Source organism: Bos grunniens, chromosome 5 (genome assembly GCF_055505025.1).
Source record: "Bos grunniens cultivar Pamir isolate PY7600 chromosome 5, Bosgru_T2T1.0, whole genome shotgun sequence".
Taxonomy (NCBI): Eukaryota; Metazoa; Chordata; class Mammalia; order Artiodactyla; family Bovidae; genus Bos; species Bos grunniens.
Window position 1 is genome coordinate 108,666,453 of NC_141169.1, and position 14,098 is coordinate 108,680,550.

General features: G+C 45.7%; 1 protein-coding gene across 3 annotated transcripts in view; it reads left to right on the plus strand.

Moving 5' to 3' along the window:
- The window catches only part of B4GALNT3 (beta-1,4-N-acetyl-galactosaminyltransferase 3), a 97,528-nt gene that overhangs the window by 3,329 nt on the left and 80,101 nt on the right, over positions 1–14,098 (plus strand). The window lies entirely within an intron of this gene.

Below are 14,098 nucleotides of genomic sequence, written 5' to 3' on the forward strand. Positions count from 1 at the left end.
CCCTTGAACAAAAGACAGAGAGCTGTTCACTTGCTCATTTAAACAAACATTTGTTCAGCACATAGCTCGAGCACTGCATCGTGCTCAGTCACTTGGATGTGGTGATGACTCCGTTATGGTTTCTGTCTCTTGCAGCTTTCCCTCTTGGAGGGCGGTTTGGGTGCATATGTGAAAATAATCACAGTATGAGACAGCCATCGTGTTTTACATGGATAGAACTACCCGTTGCTGTGACACTTGTGAAAATGAGACATGGCTCTTTGAACTAATAATTCTTGGAAGTGGTGACATTTCAGGAGAACTTGAGGAGTTGGTAAGACTTGAGCAGATGCACAAAGAGAACGATGTTCCAGGCAGAGAGGTCAGCAGAAGCCCAGACCAAGAGTCAAGAAGTTCATGTTTGGGAGTGTTGGGTGTCTGGGTTTGGTGAAGGAGAATGATGCCAGATTAGGGAAGACTTTTAATAACCTTAAAGGGTGGTGTTTATTCAGCAGATAAGAGAAAACAGTTCAAAGGTTTAAAACTGAATGGGAGGAAAGGAAAGATAGTGAAACTGTTTAACAAGGCTGTACTTTTGTATGGATGGTGGTGCTGGGTCGGGGCGGAAGTTTCCATGCTGTGACTGCGTTGGCCTTTAGCTGTTGGGTCATGGAGCTCCACTGGGGACAGGTCAGGGATCTAGTGGGACATTCAGAGGGTCTGGGGCAGTCACTATATACCAACATGTTCATAAATGTTCCAGTGTTTTGAGAACTGGCACAGCTGTACTGGTGTGTACTGGCTGAAAGCAGCCCTGGGCACAGACGATTACTGGAAGTTAAGGAGTCCGTTCTGGCAGGTTTTAACGAGCCAGACCCATTTGTTCAGATTGGTTTAGCTTCGTCCTGCCAGAGGGCAGAGGTCTGGACTAGAATGGTTTCTAGGTTCTCTGATCTGTAACTGACCTGCTGCTGTGACCAACTTGATGCTGGAACCAAGCAGTCATCTCTGGGCACAGAGCCAGGGCTTAGCAGTCGTGCGTACCAGCCTCTTTCCAGATCTCGCAAGGCTGGGTCTGCAATGTCCCCATATAAAGGCCCAGTTTACCTGCCAAACAACCCAGAGTGTCCACAAGCTCAGGAATTCATTGGCTTCCACCACCTGAAACCTAAAACACCTCTCTCTGGCTGGCCTTGCAACTCCTAATGGACTCTGAGCAGACTGGGGAGCTACAGTCACAGAGGTCAGGCTGGCCCCGCAGCTTCTGGGGTCACCACAGCCATTCCGACTTAGAAGGGATGCAAACCCTCCAGTCATGGAGGTAACTCAGGGTAGAAGAGTAATCTGAGACACAGACTGGGAGAGAGGGAGAAGCAGGAGAGACAGATGTGTGGGCTGAGCCAGGATGCTGAGACTCGGAGCAGCAGAGGCAAGTGGGGAGGGAAGCCCAGCTGCTCCGTGGCTCCTTGTGGCCCCTGGAACCTGTCCACGCCACCCTGGGCTGGGCTGTCGCTCTGGCTCCTGTCCCTCTGTCCTCCTTACGTTGTAGGACACAAGTCGTCTGTCTCTTTATGCTGCCATCCAGCTGCCGCGTGCAACTTCAGATCAGTATCCAGTTCAGGGAAAATACTGGGCACTCAGATACCTCCTGGGTTTGGATGGTAAGCTCTGAATTTCCAAGCACCTGATATTTTCCACTGGCAGATACTTTGTTTATCAGTGATGGATCCAAGAATAGAACCTAGGAATTCTTGTTCCTCGTTCCATAATACATACAAACAACAATAGCCTTTAAATGCAAATGAAAGGATAAGAATGACGCCTTTAGTGCTTTTTTATTAGAAGTGTGTTTCCTTTGGACCAGCGCGGTCTGCAGCAGGTCTGGGGGAAGCAAGGACAAGGACTCAGCTGTGACCACTCCTTTCCCTAGGTTCTGTAGTCCTCATTGACGTGGGCACAGAGTCTTGGCAGCCTGGCAGGCCCTGCTCTCTTCCTGCCAACCTGAGACCCTCGGGTGAGCTGAGGCCCCGGTCGATGGTGCTGCGGATGCCGACTGTGTCCTGGGAGTCATGTGTCCAAGCAGCATGAGATCTTTGCAGTGGCCGCTCCTGTGCTGGCTTGCAGAGGGGCTGGGCTGCCTGCAGTAGTTTTCCAGGCCCCAGAGGCTGGCCTTGCCCTCCAGCCTGGGCTTTATGGAGTGGAGCAGAGCAGCCGCCAGGACAGGGCTTGCTTTGGAACGGGGCCTGGAGGCTGCTCTTGGACTTGGCCTCTCACCGCCTGCTTCTCCACTGAGTTCCACCAGTCTCAGGGCCTTCCCTTTAAACTTCCACGAGCACATTTCGTTCTATCCGAGGATGACGAGGCATCAGCTAGGCCAAGCACACGTTCTGAGCTTTCAGACAGCTCTCCTCGGACCTTGTGACCCACAGTTAATGGGTTTAAATGTTATCTGATATGAAAAGGGCCACTGGAAGAGCCAAGAGCAGTTTGGACAGGGTATGTAAAGGCCTTTGGGCTGAACCTGTCAGGGCATCTGAGCAAAGCATGATGGATACGTCTTTACATTTCTACAGACTCTTAGGTTCCTACAAGTGCTGCATTGTGTTAGAAGTACCCATGAGATGAGCAGAAATGAATTTTTTAAAAATATATTTATTTATTTGGCTGCACAGGGTCTTAGTTAGGCATGTGGGATATTTGATCTTAGTTGCGACTTGCAGATCTAGTTCCGGACCAGGGATTGAACCTGGGTCCTCTGCATTGGCCTGGAGTCTTAGCCACTGGACCACCAGGGAAGTCATGAATTTTTTTTTAATCTCTGTAATAGTTTAGTATGTGATTAATTTTTTATGCTAAACTTTTAAATTTCTTAACTATTGACCAACTTTTTTAGAAAATAAGCATGCGAATTGTCCATGTGGCCCTGATTTGTTTTACCTTTCATGGAAATATATTACATGTACAGAAAAGTGCACATGTAAGGAAGCAGCGTGATGAATCTCCACAGACTGAGCATACCTGTGTAAGGAACACTCCAAGGAAGAAACAACTTGACCAGCACTTGTTGTCACTACCATAAGCATAGATTAATTTTTATACTTTATGGAAATGAATCACACAGTGTGTTATTTATTTTTTAAATAGAATTTCCTTATGATTATAAAAATAATACATGTTCATTATACCAGATAATGGCTGTGTGCCTGGACCATATTCAATTCAGTTCAGTTCAGTTCAGTCGCTCAGTTGTGTCCAACTCTTTGCGACCCCATGAAACACAGCACACCAGGCCTCCCTGTCCATCATCAACTCCCGGAGTCTACCCAAACCCATGTCCATCGAGTCGGTGATGCCATCCAGCCGTCTCATCCTCTGTCATCCCCTTCTCCTCCTGCCCCTAATCCCTCCCAGCATTAGGGTCTTTTCCAATGAGTCAACTCTTCGCATGAGATGGCCAAAGTATTGGAGTTTCAGCTTCAATATCAGTCTTTCCAATTAATACCCAGGACTGATCTCCTTTAAGATGGACTGGTTGGATCTTCTTGCAGTCCAAGGGACTCTCAAGAGTCTTCACCAAATTGATGCTTCAAAAGCATCAATTCTTCGGCGCTCAGCTTTCTTCACCGTCCAATTCTCACATCCATACATGACCACTGGAAAAACCATAGCCTTGACTAGACGGACCTTTGCTGGACCATATTAACTACTATAAAATTATCTTTTTGTGCATCGAGCTCTCCACATAACCGATCCAGTAACTTAAGGAGGGGCCAAGGAAGACCAGAACCTCAGTGCTATGCGTACAGCCCCGAGAGATTCTCCAAGGATGGGATTGAGAGCCATCCAGAAATGTTTCTTCTGGTCTTTATTTTTTTTCTTCCCGTTTTAGAGATATAATTGAAATGTTAAAGTGTACACCTGATGGGCTTCCCTGGTGGCTCAGTAGTAAAGAATCCTCCTGCAGTGCAGGTGACCTGGGTCGGGAAGATCCCTTGGAGTAGGAAATGGCAACCCCCTCCAGTATTCTTGCCTGGAAATTCCATGGACAGAGGAGCCTGGCAGGCTGTAGTCCATGGGATTGCAGAAGAGTGGGACATGACTTAGCGGCTAAACAACAACAACACAACATAATGATTTGATATATGTATATGTTGCAAAATGAGTACTATACTAAGTTCAGTTAACATCCATCATCACATAATTATAATTTTTTTTCCTTGTGATGAGATCTTTTCTTCTGGTCTTGATCATTGAAATAGCCATGCTTGAGCAACCCATTCATTTTCCTTTTTATTGGCCATGCAAGTTGTACTACTACTCAGGTTTCTCCCTTTGTGTTGGTTACTAGAAAGCTTCAGTTTTTGGATCATTTGGAAAAACATGTAAAAGATTTTATGAACTGCATTTTGACATCAATTTTGTGCCTGTATCTTTTCATTTTTTCCCCCGCAACTACTCTAATTTATATCATCTTATCTTCTGTGGTACTTGAAAACCACAAAAAAATTCAGTTTTTTTCTAGATTAAATCAGGGCATAAAGAAATTAGTAAATCAATGGGATACATAAAAATATGAAGAAGAAACTAACCATCACCTGTAACCTCACTGCTTTGACATATAGATTGTTGAAAAGAAAAAATAAAGTATAATAGCTATGATAACCAGATGCCTGATTCTGGAAAGAATTCTAGATTAAAACCCCCCAGAACCTGAAAAATTGTTTTCTTTTCTTTTTTAATGTATTTAGGTATTGAAAAATTGAATGACATTTAAAAATAAATTCTTAGGACTTCCTTGGCAGTCCAGTGGTTAAGATTCTGTGTTACCAATGCAGGGGACACGGGTTTAACTTCTGGTTGGGGAACTAAGATACTACATGCTGTGTGGAGTGCTCAAAAAATAAAAATTGGTACAAAAAAGGAAACTCCCGATGAACAAAAAAATCAATAATTAAAAAAAATAAATTCTCACCTCCTTACCTATGAAGAAAATATCAAAAGCTTGAAATTTACTAGCAAATGCTGGGACCTGAGTGACTGTCTTTGACATAAATGTAAGGAATTTAATAAAGCTTGGGGCACCACTGACAATACTAATAAAACAACGCAGGGGACTGGACAGGAAGGCCAAGAATCTCAAGTCAGTCCTGTGGGTTCAGCCCCACCCGCTGAGGCCAGTCCAGGGAAGAGCTGTGGCTTCTTCTGGATGTCACAGACATCAGCGGTCCAGTGCCTTTACTCACATGAGAAAACAGGCCTGGGGAGGAGGTGGTATCTGCCGCCTACCCTTTTCTTCTCTTCTTTTAAACTGTTCTTGGGAGTTCCCTGGTGGTCCAGTGGTGAGTTAGGACTCATTGCTTTTATTGCCAGGATCCAGGTTTGATCCCTGGTGAGGGAACTGAGATCCTTCAAGTGATCAAAGGTGGAAGTGTGCTTTATGGCACCAAGACCGGGGAACAGGGCCCAGGGTGGGAAAAGGAGAAGGGAGGATGAGGGCATAGAGAAATGGCATTCCAGACAGACCAAGGGTTTTATACAGGCAGACTTCAGCGATACTGTGAGTTTAGATCCAGACCCCTGAAATAAAGCAAATATTGCGAGAAAGTGACCCACATAAAGGTTTTGGTTTCCTAGTGCATGTAACAGTTGAATGTATGCTCAGTTAACTGCACCTGACTCTTTGTGACCCCTTGGACTATAGCCCGCCAGGTTCCTCTGTCCATGGAATTCTCCAGGCAAGAATACTGGAGTGGGTTGCCATTTTCTACTCCAATGTAACAGTTATGTTTACACTATACTGTAGTCTATCCTGAGAAATCTGTATGCAGGTCAAGAAGCAACAGTTAGAACCAGACATGGAACAACGGACTGGTTCCAAATTGTCAAAGGAGTACCTCAAGGCTATATATTGTCACCCTGCTTATTTAACGTATATGCGGAGTACATCATGTGAAATGCTGGGCTGGATGAAGCACAAGCTGGAATCAAGATTGCCAAGAGAAATATCAATAACCTCAGATATGTAGATGACACCACCCTTATGGCAGAAAGTGAAGAGGAACTAAAGAGCCTCTTGATAAAAGTGAAAGAGGAGAGTGAAGAAGCTGGCTTAAAACTCAACATTCAAAAAATGAAGATCATGGCATCTGGTCCCATCACTTCACGGCATGTAGATAGGGAAACAATGGAAACAGTGACAGACTTTATTTTCTTGGGCTCCAAAATCACTGCATATGTTGACTGAAGCCATGAAATTAAAAGACACTTGCTCCTTGGAAGAAAAGCTATGACCAACCTAGACAGTGTATTAAAAAGCAGAGACATTACTTTACTGACAAAGGTCCATCTAGTCAAAGGTATGGTTTTCCCAGTAGTCATGTATGGATGTGAGGGTTGGACCATAAAGGAAGCTGAATGCTGAAGAATTGATGCTTTTGAACTATGGTGTTGGAGAAGATTCTTGAGAGTCTCATGAACTGCAAGGAGATCCACCCAGTCCATCCTAAAGGAAATCAACCCTGAATATTTATTGGAAGGACTGATGCTGAAGCTGAAACTCCAATACTTTGTCCATCTGAATGTGAAGAACTGACTCCTTGGAAAAGACCCTGATGTTGGGAAAGATTGAGGGCAGGAGGAGAAGGGGTCGACAGAGGATGAGATGGATGGATGGCATCACCAACTTGATGGACATGAGTTTGAGTGAGCTCTGGGAGTTGGTGATGGATGGGGACATGGTAATAGCATGCTGCAGTCGATGGGGTCGCAAAGAGTTGGACATGACTGACAACTGACCTGAACTGAAGTGCACAGTAGTATTATGTCTAAAAACCCGTACCTATATAGCTTAGTGAAAAATACTTTATTGGTTGAATTCAGGAGGGAAAAAAAAAGAAATTTTACTGAGTAAAAAGTGCTGGGACTTCTCTGGCAGTCCAGTAGTTGAGACTCCATGCTTTTCCTGCAGGGGGCCAGATCCCTGGTCTGAGAACTAAAATCCTACATGCCATGTGACATAACCAAAAAAAAAGAAAATGCTAACCATCATCTGAGTCTCTAGTGAGTCATAATTTTTTTGCAATAGTAGCATCATTTTAAAAAAAGTAACATCAAAGATCACTGATCACAGATCACCATAACAAGTAAAATAATAATGATAAAGCTTGAAATACTTCAGGAATTACCAAAATGTGACATAGAGACACAGAGGGAGCAAATGCTGTTGGAAAAATGGTGCCGACAGACTGGCTCAACACCCAACAAAGGTTGCCATAAACCTTCAATTTGTAAAAAAATGCAATATCTGCAAACTGCACTAAGCAAGTTATGCCTGTATAAATGCTCAGGAAATTGAGTGAGGTGTAGTTTTCAATTCTTTTCTTTTGCAAATCTTGAATGGCTACAAAGGTGATTTATTTTAAAACTTAAGTAAAAATATTTCTGGAATATTTACTTTTCTGGGGGGCTGCTGACTGGGATAAAAAGCATGGATAATTCTTGGGAAAACGTATGGAATTTGAAGACAGGGCAGAGTTCGTATCCAAGCTTTATCCTTCACCTGTTGCAGTACTTTGTATAAAGTGTTTATTCCTTCTCAAGCCTCAGATGCTTCGTCTGGATAATGGGCTTCTGTGACCTCCCTGCAGAGCTGTTATGATTAAGACTCAGTGACCCTCACACATGTTAAGTGCCCAGTGAGACTCAACATAAGCCCAGCGTGTGTCAGGAGCTCAGAGAGCGTGGGTTCCCATCTCTTCCCCTTTGGAGTTCACAGTCTGATGGGAGTTAGGGAAAGGCTGGGTGGGAGTGTGTGGACATGGTCCTCAGCCAGCCTCCTTGCTGCCACCCCTCCAGCTTCTCAGCCCACGACACAGCCATGCCGAGAACACTTCCCCATCACCAGACCATGCATGTCTGCACCTGCCACCACCTCCTTCCACCAGTCTTCTTTTTTTGATGGTCGGTGCCGCCTCCCTCTTTCCATGTGCACCAATGGGGCGGGGTGGGTTAGGAGTCAAGGATTTTGTTGAGAAGGAGAGCCATCTGGGGGTTGGACCAGGGCACCAAAGCTCAGCAGTTGGGCAACATGGCCCAACTGCCTGCCCCTGAGCATGCTCAGAGGATGTCCAGGACTCGGAGGAAGCAACACTGGACTTTATCTCTGTTTTAATCCAAGCTTTGAAGCTGACTTACCACGGGCGCTTTCACAGGTCCTATGTCTCTTGAGGGCTTCAGTTGGGTAATCTTGCGTTCAGTGAGGTTCTTGTTTCAGGGGCAGGCTTGGAACCTCTCTTGGGTCACTGGCCAGGGGGCCAGTCCATCCTTGGCCTTCAGGTCTTCAAGACTCAGTTGCCTGGTGGAGGGGTGGTCGCTGTCCCAGTGCTTCTGGCCATTTGGCCTCCAAGGTCACCCGTGGCCTCCACACAAGCAGTTGCTTCAGAGATTAAAGGCCTCTCTGCTGAGATCTCCTTACAAATCCTCTGATCCTCTCCTTTCCACCCTTCCTGCCAACCAGGGTCCAAATGGATGTGTGCAGGCCTGTACACACGCATGCCCCCCGCACCCCCACCTGCCAGCTGGTGTCCAGATCCCTCATCACCACCTCTGAGCCAAAGATTGGCAGAGGGAGCGAGGACATGGAGGCAGTCCCAGGGAGTCAGGGTGAGCTCTCAGCCCTGGGTCCTCTTTTGTTATATCAGCTGAGCAGAGCACTGGGAGTACATCTCAGGTGAAGGACTTCCAGCAGCAGAAGGAGGGGAAGTTGGACAGACACAAAGCAGGGCTAGAAAATTAGAGTGGGAAGTGGAGGCAGAGGCATCCACCCCATTTTTTAAATTTGACTCAGTGACTGTTTTTCATATCTGTGAGTTTTATTTGGTTCTAGTTCTGATTTGGTTTCTTTTGTAAAATGTTCCTCTAGGGACTTCTCTGGTGGTCCAGTGGTTGAGACTTTGCCTTCCAATGCAGGCGGTACAGGTTCGATCCCTGGTAGGGAAGCTAAGATCCCACATACCTCATGTGTGATCAAAAAAAAAAAAACAGAAACAATATTGAAACAAATTCAATAAAGACTTCAAAATACTGGAGTGGGTTGCCATTTCCTCCTCCAGGGAATCTTCCTGACCCAGGGATCAAACCCGCATCTCCTACATCGCAGGCGAATTCTTTACCCACTGAGCCAGCTGGGGAGCTATATAATACTGCTCTGTAATAGGTCTACAATATTTTTCACACAAATAATACATAAAAGGCAAGCACAAAAAAAATTTTTTTTCATCTTTAATCTTACAGTACGGTACCTTGCAAAGTACAGTAGTTCAGTACAACAGCTGGCACACAGGGGCTGGCATCAAGTAACCAGGAGCAAAGAGTTACTGACTGGAGAAGGGAGAGGAGGTGGGAGATGGTGGAGCTGAAGGACCAGGAGATGGAGGGCAAGCTGCCTGACATTGATGGAATGTGCATTCATGTCTTTGAAAGTTCACAACTTGACGGCTCATACATAGGGACTTACTGTAATGGCTGTTTTTCCCTCATGGAAAACTTGGATCCTGAAACCAGGATGAGGGGAGGACATCCTACAGACAGCCCATGGGAATGAACCTCTGCCCCTCCCCCGCTGCACGTTTTGTGCTCCGTTAGCATACTTATCAGAGGCTGCCTTGCCTCTGAGTTATTTCTGTCCGTCTGTCTTCCTCCACGAGATTGAATTTCTCGAGTGCCGGACCTGGGCACTTTGTGCAGAGATTTTAAATCTTTTGTGGTTTGTGTACACTTGCAAGAATCTGGGAAAGGACCTGGAGACCCTCTCCCCAGAAATGTGTCTGCCCCTCATATTTTGAGTGCTATTTATGGGAGGTGCACAGGCCCCTGGCCCCTCTCCATAGATCCCTAGTTGAGAACTCTGCCTGAGTGCCTTGCCTGATACCTGTACGTGACAAGTTCTCAGACTCTGGTTGGCTTGGAGACATCCTCCCAATTAAATCCGCCTATGAGAGAGTTGGACCATAAAGAAGGCTGAGTGCTGAAGAATTAATGCTTTCAGACTGTGGTGTGGACTCTTGAGAGTCCCTTGAACCACATGGAGGAAATCAACCCTGAATATTCATTGAAAGAACTGATGCTGAAGCTGAAGCTCCAATACTTTGGCCACCTGATGAGAAGAGCTGACTCATTGGAAAAGACCCTAATGCTGGGAAAGATTGAGGGCAAGAGGAGAAGAGGGTGGCAGAGTATGAGATGGCTGGATGGCATCACTGACTCAATGGCCATCAGTTTGAGCAAACTTCTGGAGATAAGGGCGGGGAGGCCTGGCATGCTGCAGTCCATGGGCCTCAAAGAGATGGACATGAGTTAGTCACTGAACAACAACCCTAGATGCAGAGACACATGTCAGTGGTAGAAAGAGAGCCAGGAAGCAGCCCTGTTTCTGGGAGATGCGAGGGAGCATGTATAAACTCTGGGACTGAGCCCCCGAGAGCAGTAGCTTCACTGAGTGAAGAACACAGCTGGGCCTCCTCTCCCCCTTGGACTCTTTTTTTTTGGATGTGCTGGGTCTTCATTGCGGTGTGTGGGCTTCTCTTGTTGTGGAGCACAGACTCTAGAGCACCTGGGCTCTCTAGTTGTGGCGCCCAAGCTTAGTTGCCCCAAAGTGTAAGGGATATTAGTTCCCCGACCAGGGATCAAACCTGCATCCCCTGCATTGGAAGGCGGATGCTTAACCACTGGATCGCAGGGAAGTCCCTTCCCTTAGACTCTTGACTGCTGCTCTCTAGGCTCATGCTACCCTTCTGCCTGCCGGTCTTTCAGCCGCATCCTTTCCCTGAGCCTTCCTTGTCGTTTCGGTACCAACTGACCTCACCCTTTCTGGAATGTCCGTTGAACTATGTGAAACTCACAGCTGATGCTTTTCTTTGATTCCTTTCCTTCATCTGGCTTGGTCTTGTGAATGCTGGCTTAGGTTGTCAGAGAAGCCAGAGGTGGCTCTGAAGTGTCTGGGTACCGCAGTTGACTTCATGCTCCCCATGAGCATGGATGGATCCTGGGACAAGGCAGGTGGTCAGGTTAGAATTCAGCCCACACAGCCTTCATCAGGCCCAGCTCTCCTCCCTGTGGACACTGCTATCCCTCTGCCTTCTGAAGTTGCTGTGGTGTCCTGCATGCCCCCGCCACTGTCTTTACTTCTCCTCCCTCCCTTCCTCCCTCCCTCCTTCCCATCCTTCCTTCCTTCTGATTGAGAGCAAGTCTCTGATGTCAGACTACCCAAGTTTAAATCCATGAGCAGATGACTGAGCCTCAATGTGCCCAATTGCTAATCTATAAAATGGGAATATTAAGAGTAGTACCCACGTCATTGGGTTTTGTTGTGACAATTAAGAGAAATAACACATATAAAGTACTAAGAACAGTCCCTGATACATAACACTTATTAAATGTTAGCTGCTATTGCTTTTGTTACTTGATCAGCTTGTAAAGCCCCTTTGCCTCTCTTTTGATTGGTTTTGGGTGCATTCTCTCACATATTATAAAGAGTCCTAGGATAGGAATGGACCTCAGAAATTTTTCAGTTCTGAGATGGAAAATGTTTGGGGTCAGTGGCACACATCTCCAGTAGAACATGAAATTCTTTTCCTGAGCCCAGATGCAGACTCAGAATCTTTCTCAACACAGCTCGCCAGGCTGTCACTGCAAGCTGATTGGAGTTGCTTCTTAGTGTAATGTTTGCCCAGCCTTACTGATTTTACCAGGGCTTCCCAGGTGGCTCAGTGGTAAGGAACCTGCCTGCCAATGCAGGAGACGTGGGCTCGATCCCTGGGTCGGGAAGATCCCTTGGAGAAGGAAATAATAACCCACACCAGTATTCTTGCTGGGAAATCCCACAGACAGAAGAGCCCAGATGGCTACAGTCCATGGAGTCACAAAGAGTAGGACGTGACTGAGCAACTGAACAGCTGATTTTACAGTGAAGGATTTAAGACTGAGAGTGTTTACAGCCCAAGGAGCTGTGCTGGGCCCAGAGCTCGAGGTGCTCACCCAGTGCTCTCACCATCCTTTTTGTTTGCTTAAAAGCTTCCTTTTATTTTAAAAATACTTTATTTATTTACTTATTATTTTTGGCTGGGTTGGGTCTTCGTTGCTTCACATGTGCTTTCTCTAGTTGTGGTGATCGTGGGCTCATTAGTTGTCGTGCATGGGCTTCGTTGCTCCACCATACGTGGGATCTTCCCAGTCCCGGGGTCGAACCCGTGTCCACTGTATTGGCAGACAGATTCTTAACCACTGGGCCACCAGGGAAGTCAAGAAACTTCCTTTTAATATCTGGGGTTCATGCGGTCCTTTTTCCCCCCGATGTGCACTAAGTGTGTATATATATATAATTGGTTCTCAGATCTGTTTATCTTTTCTTGCTAGTCAACTTGCTTTAAAGTTATTGCTGGGGGTGGTCATATACCCAACTCAGAGGCTGTTGTGGGTGATCTGTGGCTTTTCTGAACTTTATCCAGTGACGCTCTATGTCGATACTCTACTGTTACCTGAAAGTCAGCTGCCAGGACGTTCCTGTTGATGTTGCATTCTCATATTGCAAAGTACGGTCAAGACATGATGTGACATTCCTCATCCAGCAGGTCCCTTTGTCCCCTGCACCCTCCCATTCTCAGAACAGAGCCCATTCGGCTAAAGAAGCATAGAGTTTTAAAAACAAAAAGAAGCAAGTGGAATTATGATTTCCTATCTCCCCTCCTTGAGTTGAGGAGGGACGGGAATAGGAATACATAGATGAAGCTGATTTTTAAAATTTTATTTAGTTGTTTATGTTTGGCTGTGCTGGGTCTTCATTGCTGTGCCGCCTTCTCTCTACTCTCCAGCTATAGTGCCCGGGTTTGTTGTTGCAGTGGCTTCTCTTGTTGCAAAGCACAGGCCTAAGGCAATTGGGCTTCGGTAGTTGCAGCTCCTGGGTTCTGGAGCACAGACTCAGTATCGTGGCACAAGGCCTTAGCTGCTCTGCAGCATGTGGGGTCTTCCCGGATCAGGGATTGAACCCATGTCTCCTGCATTTGCAGGTGGATTCCTTACTACTGAGGTATCAGGGAAGCCCAAATCAGAAGAAACTGGAGCCCTTGAATCATGAAAGTCTTTGGTAGGAAAGTATGTAACAAGTTTTAAAAAAGATGTTACTTATTTCTTTTCTGTAGAAAGATCCTACCTGAGGGGGCTGATATTTTCATAATGCTAATTTTAGGATTATGGAACTGGCAATTCTTTGTGGTGTTAAAAGATGAAATGGATGACAAATTGAAGAAAACATTGCAGATAGGTAGCAATAAGTGGGGTCAAACACCTTTGAAAGAGTTCAGAGAGGAGATAGAAAAAATAATACTCAAGCTTGATTTATTCTGATGTGTGAAAATTGGGGAGATATTTGCAAAGGGAACATTTTACAATAGTGAAGCTTTCATTATATACTTAGGAAATACTACCTGTTTGGGGGCAACTTTGATGGAAGAGAGCGCTATTCAATTGGAAGTTGATATTTACCAATTTGAGGAAAAGAAATGGGCACACTGCCCACAGTGCTTGTTGATATAAAAGTTAGTGGGGGGTTTGATTTCTGGGAAATGAAAATATAGTGTCATATTTTTAGGGAAACAACCATAAAATTCTTCTGGCACCCCTTACAGACCCAAAGTCATTTTCTGTTAGTTTAACAAGATAAACATATATTGTACATAACTTGGTTTGCTTCAGTGATTATGCTTGGTATATTTAGACATTGGAAAGCTTGAAAGGCAGAAAAAAAAAACCCTGAAGTTGTTTCTTCTAAAACCAAGAAAAAAAAAAATCTCCCAGAAAGAGTTGTTTTTTTTTTTTTTTTAATACATTTCTTCTCCTTTATGTCTCTGAGAAGGTCTGGAAAGTTCTAGAGTGGTGAGCACTTTCCTGAACTGGCAGGGCACTCATGAACGGGTCACATGGGGGATGCAGTGCCCGCCCCGCAGAACAATGGCCCTTGTTTCACCGGGTACCTTCCTCCGGGAGCTTGGAGCTGCTCCGGCCGCAGGCTAACTTTAGGACTAGAGGCTGCCCCTTCTCCTGAATGAAGATCGGTCCTTCCCACCTG